Here is a 16,488-nt window from a genome sequence, read left to right on the forward strand (position 1 = left end):
TAGTTGATTGCTGTTTCTGGTGTTTACCACAAACCCAAGTTGCGTTCTGGCATTCACACTTCCCACCTCTGCAGTCACTTCTTCCGTTTACCTAACACCCAACACCTACGCGGCACCAGCTGTCATCTGGGGGCACAAGGGACAGAGTGGCCTGACTTAGCATTTCCTCTCACACTGTTTAAATGACACAACAACCTCTTTTGTCCTTACATAGACATGTTCTGTTGGCATGCTCCATATTTTTGGACTTCAGTGTCGTGGACTCACAACAATAAATGGAAAACCTAATGATTGTTATTTTTTTTTTCAGTAGACTCCATTTCAGTGACTCATACCACTAGGTAAATACACAGTTTCCTTTAAACGCTTAATCAGTTACATAAGTACCAAGAGTTCACTCTGACTCTGTCTTGTGTTAAGGTTTCTCCTGGGTCTGCAAAACTTTCGTTCTTGGATTACACATATTCAAGGACGACTGCCAATTTCTTCCTTTGCCCTCAGCCTTTCTCTGAGCATTTTATGTATGGGTGTAGGGGGAGCACGGGTTGGGGGGGGGGGTGTGTATTTAAAACCAGCATTCTGGTCCTACAAGGAAAAGTCACCTTTCCTGTTTTCTCATCTACTTGAATCAATTCCAGATTTCTACTGGGTTTCCCCGTTAGTGTTTGATGTGCGTGCTCACTGGATTGTTCAAACATGCTGTTTCAAAGGCACCAAGGTAAAGAGCATTACATGGGAGAGAAACTGAATTTTCTAATCATTGAGAGATTCATCTTTTTCATTCAAGGCTCCAGCTGCTGAGCAGGTGTTAACAGAACCTGGCAGGTCTTTGCGGACTCATCTTCCCTCTGCTATGCATATACCCCATATTTTAATACCTGCACCTCTGTCTTTTTTCTGCCTGGTCTGTTCATTCTTCCAGGCATAACTCTGTTTTCTTCTTTCAATCTCTTCCAGCAGGTGCCTCACTCCTAGTGGGAGCTCAGTTAAAAATTAAAGAAAAGAACAGGAAAGAAAAGAGAAAGAGCAGCCAGCAGGAGTCCATTGAATATTCTAATGTTCCTCCCTAGAGAACTGCCCCCATCCCATTTTCTCAAAGCATCTCCTCTGTCCATCATTCCCTCATCTGTCCCTTCCTGATATCCTTACTCACACGCACATACACACAGTTGTTCTTTATCTTTCTTCCTTGTTTCAACATCTACTTCACGGCTCTTAGTAATCATAACTTATTTGGTTGCATGTTTACTTATTGTCTGTTTCACTCCACTGGAATGTAAATGGTGTAAGCTCCCATGGTACAAGAGCTTAACCTCTTCCTCTTACCTACTGCCTGGCACATGATAAGTACCTAACAAGTCTCAATTGCATGAATAAGTAGAGAAAAAAAGGAGTGTCTCCATCTCTCCATTTTGTCCTATTTAATCTATTTTAAAATGTAGAGTGGTAGCAACCTCCACTGAGAAAGAGGAAGGTGTGTTTCTGCCCTTTGCCAACATGCCCCCTGGCTCCGCAATTAAAACTACAGGATACAGAAAGAAGCTTTAGTGGGAGAAGAGATGAGCGAGTGAGAACTGTCCATTTAGCACCTAAGCTAGAAAGGGAGAATGGTGTAAGCATATGGGGGTCCCGGAATGGGGAGTCATCCTAGAGACGGCACCAGCCACACTGCCTATGTTCAGAATAGGACAGATTGAGCTTCTGATAGAATAACGGGGGACACAATTTGGAGACACAATCACAGGCTTTGAAGTAGGGGTAGGGGTACATCAATGCTCCATGAGGTTTGACATAATGAGTCCGCAGGAGGGTCTGGTACCAGACCTAGAAAGCCAGGGACAAGAGGCCACAATGCTGCTGCTCACCCAGCCACCTTATACTCCCCTCTCCTTTGCTAGTGCTTCTGCTTCCTTGTCTGCTCGCCAAAGAGCTGTGCCGAGAGCCAAATATGGCTGCTGAAGAGGCTCACATGACTATTTCCCAATCCAGGGGGAATTAGAGGAGAATTCCAGGGGGAGAATCTTCTGGGTTTAGCTTGGCAGAAGCGTCCACACGCCTTCCAATCAACCATGGGTGGGGGGGGGGGCATCACATTGGATGGGTGTGGTGTTTGGTATAGGGTTCAGAGCAGGGGGCATGTGACTGAGGATCACCCCAAAAGACATTTCCCATCTTTACCTTAATCAACAGATGGTGTGTGTCAGTCTCTGATAACATCTGAGAAATAATTTTTTATCATTTTCTTCAACATCCAGATATTTTCCACTTCTCATCTCTGTCATTAACCCATAATCACCTCGCTCTGGGAGCATAAAATAGAAAAAAGGCTGTCCTGTGAATTATTTGCTGGGTCACTAGGGCATTAAACACTTGTTTCCAGTGTTAGTGAATCTCATGTAGCAGTCATGAGTCAGTGACAGAGAAACATTTACTGCTCTGAATCCGCCTAAGGAAGCCAATTGCTACAGAATTCCTGTCATCAGCTTTCCATCTTCCCCTTTCATTGATTTTGGGGCCTGAGAAAATAACTTCTGGGATGTACCCACTGAACCCAACCATCTCAACAAAGCAAGATAGAGTATCCTGAATGCAACCAAAACACACCTTTCTGTGAGTAATTATGCGGCCCATTCAGCCAGCCTTATGCCTTTCTTGCTGACTATTTCTGACTCATTCCAATGGCTGTCTGGCCATTTAGCCCAGGTGTGTGTGAACAAAAGGGCACTAGATGAGATTATTCCCTAGGAATTTTGATTATTTGTACTTTTCAATTCATTTACCTTTGAGCAATTTGCTCCTCTGTTATGGAAACAGAAGAGCCTATCTAATGGTCTGGGATGGAAGGTGGAGGATGGGTAAAACAAGAGGGGATCAAGGAGAGAAGCTGCTTGGTACATGAATCCAAGAATCTGTCATAACTGTGGACAGAGACATATTTCCCAAGGATGGGTTTTCCTTGGGAGAAATATTCCTTCCCTAAGAAGGGTAACACAGATGTGTGTCCACTGGTTCTGGCTTGCTGAGAGGTTTGTGTCAGTTCTGTCTGATCCCATGATGTTATTTGCCAGGTACTGCTCCAGACCTGCTAAGAGGCTGAGACTCCAATCCTGGAGTTTTAAGTACCCCAGCTTGTTGGAAGGGGGACCTTCCACATGGCATGGGTGAGACAGAGCTGACAAAATCCTAGGGTGCGGGTCTTTGTGCCTAACCCATGAGAGATTGAGTGATCCTTACCACAGGTCAGATCGTCTAATTGAGGCTTATCTAATTGAGGATCATCTAATTGAGGTCCTCTCATCTAGGTGGGGTCTGCAGGGTGGGAGCTGAGCACCCAAGGGCCTTGCTCCAGTGGGGCACATTCATCGGTCTTCCTGTTCTTGAGGTCCTTTACCTCCTCCCTCTCTAGGGGAGGAGGGGGGAGGGGGAGGGGAGGGAGGAAGCACTCTCTTTGCAATCATGCAGTTACACATCTGGATCTTTCTCTCTTACACCTGCACCAGTGACTTTTAAACACTACAAATATGCCTCTTTTATGCTCTACTTCAGAGTGACATTCTTCCCCTAAAGCAGTGGATGACTCATATCTAGTTTTTTGTGCGGGAAGCAGATCCTCAGGGTACAAGTGAAGAAAATCAGTGAGTTCATGGTTGGAAGGGTTGTGAGAGTTGAGGGGAGGGTGAGAACAGAGATAATCTTTAAAGCATTAAGTCATTCCATATGGACGAGGCTTTGTGCCCAGAACACAAGGCTTGTTACTGTGAACTTCTATGTGCTTGTTCAAGTGTTTTCTTGCAGGGCTGAGGACAGACATGTGGACCTCACATGGAGGAGGAAGCAAGAAAAGTAGCCAGACCTGGCCTGGTACAACACAATTTGGCTGAAGCGTGGACGTCACTCGGCCAAGCTGACTGAGGAGCTCAGATCATGGAAAATGTAGCCATTCAGACTGCGTCTCTTTGTCTTTTGAGGACTTAATGCCAGAACTCTTCTCCAGCATATGAGGGTATGTTTTTCCTGTGAAAGCGTGTCCTTGTCCATCGTTTCTTGAGTGAGCTGAACTACAGCTCAGTAAAGCAAATCTTTCTCCCTGGGGTGAATGAAGCCTAGATTCTGAGGATAATATGAGTGGAGTCTTCCTGTTCGGGATAATGGGGTTTGTTGTTGAGGATGGCTCTGCCATGGCAGGGGGGAGGGAGTGTACCATGCAATGCTGGTGCCCCTCCAAAAAAGATGCCTCATCACCCACCTGGGGGTGCCAGCCTGCCTGCCTAAGGCTCTCTACAGCTCAGAAGCAAGCTTTCCTCTGCACCAGGAGTGCCCAGAGAGTGTCCAGGCAGTTAGTTTTGAGCAAGTAGATAAATACACCCAACCTCTTTGGTCCTCAGGCAGGACAACTGAGACATATTCTACACCAGCGCTGTCCAACGAAAAAATAAGAGTCAAGTACATAATTTTACATTTTCTGGTAGCCACTCTTTCAAAAGTAAAATGATAGCAGTGCAAATAATTTAATTTAATTTAATTTTTAAAGATTTATTTTATTTATGCATGCAAGAGCTGGGGTACAGGCCCAGAGGTCTGGGGGGTGAGAGGATTCACCAGAGACAGAGTGGGGAGCAGAACAGGCAAACTGACTGAAATACACTGCTGAGGGGAGCAGCGGGAGAGACAGGAGAGGTCTGCTGCGCCATGTGGGTCACCTCCCTGGCTGGGGATCGCAGATTACTTCATAGTGCTGAGACTTAACCCCTTGCACCACCAGGGAGGCCCTGAAATTAATTTTAATAATATATTTTGTTTAATCCCAAGTATCATTAAAATGCTAGACATTAATATGCAATTTTATAAAAATATCCATGAGCTGTTTTACACATTTTTTTTTGTACTGTTAGTCCTGTGTGTGTCTTACATTTGGAGAACATCCCAATTCTGATTGGCCACATTTGAAAAGCTCAGTAGCCACAGGTGGCTCGAGTTTATCATATTAGTCAGGGAGGTTCTTACTTACTAACTCTTAAAGGTTTCCAGGGGGACTGAGCCCCAGTTGCTCACAGTGGTAATCTCATTGTTGTTCCCAATATATCTTCCTTCCCTTCCCTGGATGACTTTTGACTCTCTTATAAAGGTTTCCTGGGATCATTTGCCAAATAAACTGTTTTTACTCTAATCCCTGCCCCCAAGTTTCTGAAGAATACAACCTAAGACATGATGGATCTAAGTCTACATGCCCTAAAGCTTGCCACATCTTATATTAGTTGTTAAATTATTCTCAATTTTAAAGCTGCTGTTTTTTTTTTTAAGAATGATTCCTTTATTGTAAGATTTTTATTTATTTTGCATAGAACTGGGTGTAGGCCAGAGGTGGGGCCTGTTGAAAGGATTCACCAGAGACAGAGTAGGGAGCAGAACAGGCAGAGCCACTGAAATACACTGCTGAGGGGAGCAGTGGGCAAGACAAGGAGAGGTTTGCTGCACCATGTGGGTTAGATTCCTGACTGGGGATCAAACTCAGGCCTGGCGGTGGGCTGTTGCAGTGGTAGCACTGAGACTTAAACCCAAGGCCACTAGAGAGGCCCTGTACACTGCTATTATTTTTACACAAAGCAATTACACGCTAAAAGTGACAGCAAGCTGTGGACTATGTTGTGACAAACTAGGGCCTGAATAGCAAAGAACACTCATGAGTCTGAATAGCAAAGGACAGAACTGTTTCTCCTTCCCAAGACCAAAATGGTGGCAATAGAAGCAGCCCCCATGGAGTAGTTGTGCCCAGCAGTAGGGTACTTCCTCGAAGCTCTCCAATAGCAATGTGGCTAGTGACAGTGGGCCTGGGACAGAAGAATACAAGGGACTCATCTGCTTTCCACAAGATGGCCTAGGGGACCCTTGAGCAGTTTCCAGTCACCAAATTAAGGGGAGAGGTGACAAGCCATAGTCAAAAGGAAATTTAAAATATTGTAGGCATGGATGGTAGAGTCCGGACACCTGAGTGGCTTGTGAATTAAGCCTCATTGTGTTCGCCTCAGCCAGCATGATCATAGAATCACTCAACCATGCCTCTGACAGTAACTAAGAAGAAACCATGCCTGGCCCTCCCTGGTGGTGCAAGGGGTTAAGTCGCAGCACTATGTGGCAATCCGCAGCCACTGCAGCACAAGATTGATCCCCGGTCCGCTGCTCCCCTCAGCAGTGTGCTTCAGTCATTTCAACTATTTTGTTCCCTACTCTGTCTCTGGTGAATCCTCTCATCCCCCGTACTTCTGGCTTGTACCCCAGTTCTTGTATGCATAAATAAATAAATCTTTTTTAAAAAACAAAAAAACATGCCTGCTTGAGATGCAGATGGATTCCTGCACTGCTCATAAAACCCTCTCGGTGAGGTGCATGCTTCTAGGAATCAGAGCATGACTTAACAGTGTTGTAAACAGCTGCACTCATAAAACAGCTCTATCAGGGCATGAAGTGGAGATGAGAGGGCACTTCTGTGTCAGTGAGCACTAAAATAGCCCTTGAAGAAACCCGCCCCAAATGTCCACCTATGTTAACAACATCTTTTGCTGTGTATTTACCTCATGAAAATGGAAAAAATCCTTCCTCCTGATTTGTATTCTGTCTCCACTTTTCTTAAGCAGAATGGAACAGTCTTTTGAGAACTGAGCTGAAGTTTTCTGTGTGCAGGCAATTTTTTCTAGATCATTGCCCTCATCAAATAAAGGCAAATATATTTGCAATTCCATGAGGCAGACTTAACACATAAACAAAGTAGCATATAAAAGATTAGTCTATCTGATATAGATTTCTGCCCTTACGTCCCCAAATCATGTGCCCTTATTACCTTTTCCAATAATTGAATTTAAAATAACAATGGCAACATTTTATTTTGGCTTCCCCAGTACACTCTATTAAAATTGTTCTCCTGTAATTCACCATTGGTGATCCAAAGGTCACCAATGACCTTCTAACCTAAAACCAGGGGTCCTCTCATTCTTGAATTTTCTGCAACATTCCATATATTAGACAACCTATCTTTGTTCATCCCATTTCAGTAAATATTTAGTTAATGCCTAAGCCCTTTGGATATATCAGAGGATAAAACAGAATTCTCTGCCCTGGTGGCGTTCACCTTATAGCAAGGGAGCCAACCTAAACCATAAGCCTCAGTAACTGATGGAGTTTGTTAGATGATGGGAATCAAATTGCCCTTCATGAGAAGCAAGGAAACAACCTGGGCTTTGGAGGCTAAAGAATGTGAGTCAGAGGGCCTCCCTGGTAGCGCAAGGGGTTACGCACAGCACTGTGAAGCTATCGGCAGCCTCTGCAACACAAGTTCGATCCCCGGCTGGCCAGGGAGCAACCCACATGGCTCAGCAGACCTCTCCTGTCTCGCCCACTGCTCCCCTCAGCAGTGTGTTTCAGTAGATCTGCATGTTCTACTCCCCACTCTCTTTCGTGAGCCCCTCTGACCCCCAACAGCTCTAGCTTTGTAATGGCAGGAATGGCCTCAGTGCAGGTTTTCTGATCCCATGCAGACCGGGTAAAGGAGGAGTCAGAGTCCTCAGTGGTTTTTTGCAGGTCTTTTATTGGGGTTCACCAGGCATATGGCAGGCAGGGGTGCTGGGGGGCCGGGAGGCTGGCAGTCCTCCCAGCCCCCAGCAAATCCGCGCTCTCTCTGGGCTCTCTGGCCTTCTCTGCTTCTCTCTCGGCTTCTGCTGCTTCTCGGCTTCTCTTCGGCTTCTTAGCTTCTCTTTCAGCTTCTCCTGGCGTCCCCGTGACACCTCTCTTGAAAGCCCAGTCTTAGCCCAAGTGAATCCCATCTACCTATGCCCACACCCTACTCCAGATGCCCGCCATCAGGCATGCATTCAGGATCGACCGCAGGGTTCCGTCATCTATCCTGATGGTGGAAAGGCAGAAAAACCCGACATTTTCTTTACCCTACAAGCTTCCACCCCAGTTCTTGTATGCATAAATAAATAAATCTTAAAAAAAAAAAAGAATGTGAGTCACAGGCTAGAAGATAGCAGAGAGAGCTAGGGGGCAACATGTGATTTCACCCTGAGGGGCCCCCAGTCAGTAAATTCCTTAGCATCACAGGATGCCAAGTGTAATTGGGTTTCATACAGAAAACAGGGCTGGGATGTTGCTTCACATCTAAGCCTGGCAAGCTCTGCTGATTGTCTTCAAACCTTCTGTGACTTCTACCACATTTTCATGAGTTCAGGGCTTCCGTCTTCAAGCTGTCCTCCCTGATCCCCACCTCCAGCTTTCCTCTTTTTACCCCACTTCCACATTGCTGCCTGAGGGATCACTCCCTAAAATACAAACCAAATCCTCTCACTACTTTTCCTTTAAAACAGATCTCCTAAAACTGGTAATAGGCTTACCAAAGAGCCCCCTAATAATATATACACTGAGAGACACAAGTTCTTTTGTTAATAGACTCATACCTAGAAAAAGCACAATGGAATCATTTTTTTTTTTCCTCAAAATAACAATGAAGTGCTATCCTATTTTAAAAGGGTTGACATGCTTCTCACTGCTACAGGATCTAGCTGTAGCTGAAATAAACAACAAAGATTCTAAGAAACTGCAAGTGGTTGATAGACCTAAACTAATTTTGACATCTCTCAGATAATAATAAGCACTAGCACCCAGCAGTTTAAAACATGTGAAGCCAGCTCACACCCAGATGTGGAAGAACTCAAGTTAATCTTCACAGTCAGGAGCTTGACATGATTAAAAGCCAATCAGTTATTTCATTTCAGAAGCACAGAATCAATATTCCTTAGCCACACTGAGTTTCGTCTCTGTTCTGAAGGTAGATCAACAGGGTGCAGGTCCTACCCAGAGGGAAGAGCACCAAGGGAGGAGGCCCAGGTCTGGGTTTCCTCAAGGCAGCATAGAGGAGGGGAGTACTGCACCTGTGGTCCAGGGTAATCAAAGTCATCATGGGGAAGAAGGTGCTGACAAGCATCAGGCCTGAAGGATGAGTTAATAATGATAGTTAAGTCTCAAGAATTGTAACAGGGGCCTCCCTGGTGGCCTAGGGATTAAGTCTCAGCGCTATCACCACTAAAGCCTGAGTTCGATCCCTGACCAGGGAGCTAACCCACATATTGCTCAGCAGACCTCTCCCATCTCACCCATTGCTCCCCTTAGCAGTATATTTCAGTAGATCCACCTGTTCTGCTCCCCACTCTGTCTCTGGTAAATCCCCACACCTTTGGCCTACATCCCAGTTCTTCGATACATAAGTCAATCTTTTTAAAAAAATCATATCAGTGATAACTGCTAACATTTACTGTGCAGCAATGCAAGGAACTAAGCACTTGACATACATTCAATCAATTTAGGAGATGTTACTATTCCTCATCCTCTGTAGGTTAGTATTTCCCTGCTGTATTTTTTTTACTCCTCTTCCCTTCACATGTTTAAGCTTTTTTAATGAGGCGGGTGAGAAGCCTAAGCACAGAGTAGTTAGGAGACTTGCTTGAACATGGGACAGTAGGTGGCTGGCAAAGGAATGACTCAAGCCCAGAGTAGTAAGGTTGAAAACTAGATAATGAGCTATGAGTCAGAAACCACAAAAATAGAGGTCACGATGGAGGATGGGCAGGGGCTGGGTTGAGGCAAGTGGGTTAGAACTAAGGTTAGGAAGATTGACATAACACTGAGTTCTCATTTACCTACATCCCATGTGTCATAGAAGCCAGCCTAGCTGCTGAGAGTAACAGGTAGGACTGCATGGCGTAATGGAAAAAGTATTCTGATATAAAGAAGTTAAGAATGGGGGGGCCCTTCATGGTGGCACAGGCGGTTGAGCACAGCGTAGCGCTGTGAAGCTGTCCGTAGCCTTTGCAGTGCTGGTTCAATCCCTGCCGGCCTCAGAGCAACCCACATGGTGAGCAGACCTCTCCTGACTCACCCACGGCTCCCCTCAGCAGTGTATTTCCTCAGTCTGCCTGTTCTGTTCCCCACTCTGTCTCTGGTGAATCCTCTCACCCTCCTGCACCCTGGTTCTTGTATAAATAAAATGAATCTTTAAAAAAATAAAAAATTAAAAAATAAAGAAGTTAAGAATGATATTTTATTTTCATTTCACTTCATTTTATTTTATTTCATCTCATCTCTTTTATTGTGGTAAAAATACTTAATACAAGATCTACCCTCCACAAATGATAACATTGTTAATTATAGACACTTTGTCCCACAGATCTCTAGAATAGATTCATCTTGCATAACTGAAACTTTATTATCTATTAAATAACCTATTAAGTCAGTCAGTTCAACAAGTATTTATTGCTTGCCCACTGTCTTAGTATCTTTTGGCTGCTGTAACAAATCACCATGCATTTGGTGATTTATACACAACAGAATTTTAACTCTCAGTTCTAGAAGCTGTTAGTCTGAGATCTGGGTGCCAGCATGATCCATATTTGGTGAGAGCCCTCTTTCAGGTGGGCAGATGACCACATTCTCATTATATTTTCATATGGTAGAAAGAACAAGAAAGAAAGCTTCTGAGGTCACTTTTTATAAAGGTAGTAATCCCATTCATGGGGCTTCACCCTCAAGCCCTAATCACTTGCCAAAGGCCCCACCTTCTAATACTGAGGGTTAGTATTTCAACATACGAATTTGAATGTAGTTGCTCATAACAACTTCAGTCCAGCTACTGTTCTAGTATCAGGACCAAAATAGTAAATAAATGCTGACCTTGCTGAAGTTACAAACTAGCAGAACAATATAATTAAACACTAAACAGTAAAAAGAGTAGAGCTGATATGCCCTGCTGTGACAACCAGGTCTTTTTTTTTTTTTTAAGATTTATTTATTTATGCATACAAGAACTGGGGTATAGGCCAGAGGTGTGGGCGGTGAGAGGATTCACTAGAGATAGTGGGGAGCAGAGCAGGCAGATTGACTGAAATACACTGCTGAGGGGACTAGCGGGTGAGTGAGGAGAGGTTTGCTGCGCCATGTGGGTTGCTCCCTGGCCAGCAGGGGATCGAACTTGTGCTGCAGTGGCTGTGGATAGCTTCATAGTGCTGCATCTTATTCCTTGTGCCACCAGGGAGGACCCCACAACCAGGTCTTTTTAAGGCAAACCCCCAGCAGGCCATGATGAAGAAAATACCAAATGCAGAGATCCCCGAAGTACAAGGGGATCTTCCAGAGCAAATGTGGCCTTCTAGATGTTTAGAGCCAGGAGCACTTTCTTTTTTTTTTTTTTTTTTTGGTGGGACCCTCGCCGGTGGCCAGGGATCGAACTGGCGCTGCTGAGGCTGTGGGGCAGCCTCACAACCCAGCGCTCAACTGCTGCGCCACCAGAGAAGGCCTGCCAGGAGCACTTTCAATATCATTTAGGAAGCAGCTAAGTTCTTCCTTAGCGGAAGCCAAGTTGCCTCTCAGTAGTCACCCCATCTTCCACTCTTGGCACTCATGAATTACTCCTTCAGTATTCCTTACCAGAATTAGGCCTGCCATCTTGCCCAAGCTGGAATCTGCAAGTACCACCCCATCCTCCTTCTGCAACTTTTATTATATAACCAGTCCTAGTTTTCATGTCCCCTCACTGCTGTACAATATGCCTCAAATCTTCCAAACCTTCTATACCCTGGGGTGCCATCCAACAGAACTGCCACCCTCTAAACTCACATGAAGTTGTTCTGTTACCATCTCTTCATCCACCAGGATAGAGTCAGGCCACTTGCAAAACTCATTTTACAATCATAAGTCCTCTTCCTATGTTGCTGAGCTTCTTCAGCTTCTGCTTAATTATGGTGATGCTAGCTTTTGAAGGAAGCCTACTCCATCCCTATACCTATAGCAATGAGTTAATTCCTTGCCCCCCCTCCACCTTGGCTGGACCCACCTTGATGGACCCTGGTTCATCAAGACCTGAGGTCTCCCTTTCCTGCCAATCATAGGGTATTCTCATCCATGTTTAGGGAGCTGAAATATCCAAAGATAAATTTCCTGACTTCTTTCTCCTACCTCAAACACAGAACAGACCTGAATATAATCTACCTTTTGCTTTATTCCTTATTCCAGGTATCCTAACTCCTCTGAATTGCTATGTCCTAAAGCAGTTAGCTCAGTCTGCTGCTAGTAACTAAGCATAATGGCTTTGTTGACAGAACTGAGCTGAAAACCTGATGACCACGGTGTGATGTGGGGCAATTCTCAATCTCGGATTGTTCGTGTATAAAATGAGGATAATAGAGCCCGCTTAGAAGGACTGTCATATAGGGATTCAATTGAAACAACAGATGCATCTGTATTTTGTTCAAAGTGGGTGTGAAATAGTTCACTAATGATTATTTCTGGGAGATCTAGCTCCTCCTATAACATCCCTATCGGGGGAGCCTTGCCTCCCCTCAACTACATTTAAGGCACTTTGCTCCATAAACATGCTGTTCTCTAATACCAAATGCCTGTCCTTACTCTCCAAACCAACCAGACTTCTAGGGGGAAAGTAGAGGGAATGACCCTTCTCTCAGATTCCCTCATCAGCCCCAACAACGTCTCTCTTAGGGTGCACTTACAAATGTTGGTGCATTTGCTCAGGTCCACACTCACCACTCTGCACCTTCGTAGTCCTCCCTAAACTGGGAGTTACTCCTCAGGGCAGGACAACCTAGAGTCTTCACAAGTTCCCTAAGCAGAAATGTCTAAATTCTACCACCTTGCGTCTTATCTTTAAAACCCAGGGTGTCTCTCTCACAACTGGCATTTTTTTTTCCTTCAGCTAGTTACAGGGAATTTATAATTCACAATCACTTGGAATAGTATTCACTGTTCAACATGATACCCTGAATCTAAGGAAGTTTTGGAATAAATCATTAAACAGAAGTTGAAGCTCCATTTATTAAAAATTCTCCTGCCTAGTTGAAATTCACCTTTCATCTTGACTTCTGAGTCAGAAAAATGGTTACATCTTCCTTCCCTCTGCATGCTTATGACAGCTATCTTTAACAAAGACTTATTAATTGCTCCCAGGTCATCATTAATAATTGACAAATCTAGACTCCACCTACACTAATTGCAACAGTGTCTTCCCAAAACTCATGTCCAATGAGATCTCAGAATGTGACATTTGCAAATAATGTGTTTACAGATGTAGTCAAGATAAGGTCATATTGGCTTAGAATGGACCTTAAATTCAATGATTAACTCCCTCCAAAGAAGAAGGAAATTTAGAGAAAGAGACGTCGAAGGAAAACAAAGAAGTCCCCGTAAAGATGGAGGCAGAGAATAGCGTTATACTGCCCCAATCAAGGAATGCAAAGGATTGCCAGCAACCACAGAGGATGAGGCAAGGAAAGATTCTTCAGCTAGAATGAAGAAGCATGGCCCTGACAATTCTTGATTTCTACCCTCCAGAGCAATGAAACAGTACACTTCTGTTGAGCCACCTAGTTTGTGGAAATTTCTTACGGTAGCCTAAGAAAAATGAATACACCAGCCTGGGTTTCTCAAATGCCAAACAGCTTCATTCTTTTTTTAGAGATCTTTTTTATTTATTTATACATACAAGAACTGGGGTGCAGGCCAGAGTTGTGGGGGTGAGAGGATTCACCAGAGACAGAATCGGGAGCAGAACAGGCAGATCTAGTGAAATACACTGCTGAGGGGAGCAGCGGACGAGTCAGGAGAGGTCTGCTGTGCCATGTGGGTAGCTCCCTGCCCTGGAATCTAAGTCATGCTGCAATGGCTGCTGATAACATCATAGTGCTGAGACTTAACCCCTTGAGCCACCAGAGAGGCCCCCAAACAGCTTCATTCTTAACTACTATAATATGCTATCCTATAACTGCAGTACCTAAACTGTATTCTTCACAGTACCTTTATCAGATGTCTTGTATTTCACAGTAAGTGGTACATCCAAAAGTAGAGGTAGGGATGGAGGAAGTAGAATTAGCACAAGGTAGAGAATGAACAGATCTATTTTCTTGAAAATATGGCCAACCAGAACCTATGATTAAGTGGAGACAGGAAAATAAATTTGCCTACAAAGGAAGCATGATACACTAGGGGGAAAGAGCAGGATTAGGAGCTTCAAGGCCTGTGGTCAGACACAATTCATATGTGACTGCTTTGACATGGGTTATGTGACTTGGGAGCATTGAAATATGGTCTCAAAAACTAAATATCAAACTTTCAGCATTAAAAACATTTCCTAAACTCCTCCCTCAATCCCACCCAACCCTTGATGTTCATCCCATAGTTGATACATAGAAGACACTTCACTTTTTAGTTAGATAAATGAATAAGGTAAGAGAGTCAAATGGACAGTGAGGTCATCAGTCAGAGAAGTCTGGCATCACCCACCTTTGGGGATCAAAAGCCAAAGCAGAAGCAAATGTGGGAAAATATTTGTTAAATCTTGGTAACAAACACAGGGCATTTGTAATACTGTTCTTTGTAGTTTGGTGTATTTGAAATGTTTTATGTAACAGAGAATGAGGGGGCCTCCCTCGTGGCACAAGGGGTTAAGACACAACCTATGAAGCTATCCGCAACCAATGCAGCACGAGTCCGATCCCCGGCCTGCCAGGGAGCAACCCACATGGCACAGCAGACCTCTCCTGATTCGCCCGCTGCTCCCCTCAGCAGTGTACTTCAATCTGCCTGTTCTCTTCCCCACTCTGTCTCCGGTGAGCCTCTCACCCCCCACACCTCTGGCCTGTACCCCAGCTCTTGTATACATAAATAAATAAATCTTTAAAAATAAAATAAGGGCCTCCCCGGTGGCGCAGCAGTTGAGCGCTGGGTTGCGAAGCTGCCCGCAGCCTCCACAGCACCGGTTCAATCCCCGGCCACAGGGTGCGGGTCCCACAGGGCACGCACACCTCTCCTGCTGCCCGCTGCTCCCCTCAGCAGTGTACTTAGGTCCTTCTGCCTGTTCTGCTCCCTGCTCTGGCTCTGGTGAATTCTGTCACCCTCCCGCGCTTCTGACTGTACCCAGTGCTTGTATAAATAAATAAATAAATCTTTAAAAAAAAAAAATAAAAGCCAAAGTTAATGCAGAATAAGAAATCCATCATGAGCAAGATATTAAAATAAATAAATAAATAAAATAAAAGAGAATAAGGGTAGAACACCAACCTCACACAAGCAGTATCTGCCCTGGTGTGTGGCATTGGCATGCTGCTGAATCCCCTTCCTTATCAGCAGAGCTAGGAAGGTTGTGGGGAAAAGATTCACTCTCACACACAGGTGAACCAATACTTCAGAGACAACCTGTGAAAATATATAGAGAGAGACAGAAAACATGCATTTCCTTGGGCTTTGTAATCCTGCTCCTGGGAATTTATGCAAAAAGGATTATTCAAAAGAATAAAAGGATATGTAGGTGGAAACTTGAGGGTCAATTTTTTATAACAGTGAAAAATTGGGATTACTTTCGGGTAACCATGGATCAGGGCTCACCATGGATCCCACTATGGTCACCATCCTCATCTTTGCCAGGATCCCTGTGGTAACCTCTGCTGGTCGCTCTTTTTCTACTTTCTCACCTACCTCCTACTCTCTACTCAGGAGACTAAGTGATCCTTTTAAGAGGAAATAATAGCGCTTCTCTGCTTCTCTTTAAAATGTTCTCACTGGTGGAGCAAGGGGTTAAGCACCACACTATGGAACAATCCAAAGCCTCTGCAGCATGAGTTCGATGCCCGCCAGGGAGCAGCCCACATGGCGCAGCAGACCTCTCCTGATTTGCCCGCTGCTTCCCTCAGCAGTGTATTTCAGTAGATCTGCCTGTTCTGCTCCCCGCTCTCTCTGGTGAATCCTCTCAACCCCCCAAACCGCCCCCCACACACACCCCTCTGGCCTATGCCCCAGTTCTTGCATGCATAAATAAAATAAATCTTTTTTTAAAAAAATAAAATAAAATGTTTTCACCACCCTAACTGCTACCAACCCTGGTCTGAGCTACCACCTCCTGGGGTCTGGATTATGGCAATGGTTCCCAAATTGGTCTCGTCTCTTCCACTTCCTCCCCTCAGTGCAACAGTGAAAGTAGTCCTTTCCAAATTGTAAATCGGATCATGATACTCCTCTGCCTAGAACCCTCCAGTGGCTTCCCGTCTGACTCAGAGTAAGCCCGCATGACTCAAAGCAAAGTCAGGGTAAACCTGTACAGTGGCACACAAGGATCTCATGGCCTTCCCTGGCACACTGGATTCTTTTCATGGCCTTTGTCTATGTTCTTCCTCCACATGTCCATGGGGCTAGTTCCCTCACTTCCTTCAACTGTTAATTCCCTCCTCCACATTAAGATCTTCTTAACCACCCTATTTTCAATTTTATCATGGTATATAGGCTCTTCCTACTTTCCTGTTTTATATCCTCTCTTAGCACTTAACTTTTAACAACAAATAATTCAATAACACTTCTCAAATGTCCTTCTGCCCTATCCCAAATATATATAACCTATAATTTGAACTCCAGGAGGAAAGGGATTTTTACCTGCCTAGGTGTTTC

This window comes from Talpa europaea, assembly GCF_964194135.1.
Source record: "Talpa europaea genome assembly, chromosome: 9".
Taxonomy (NCBI): Eukaryota; Metazoa; Chordata; class Mammalia; order Eulipotyphla; family Talpidae; genus Talpa; species Talpa europaea.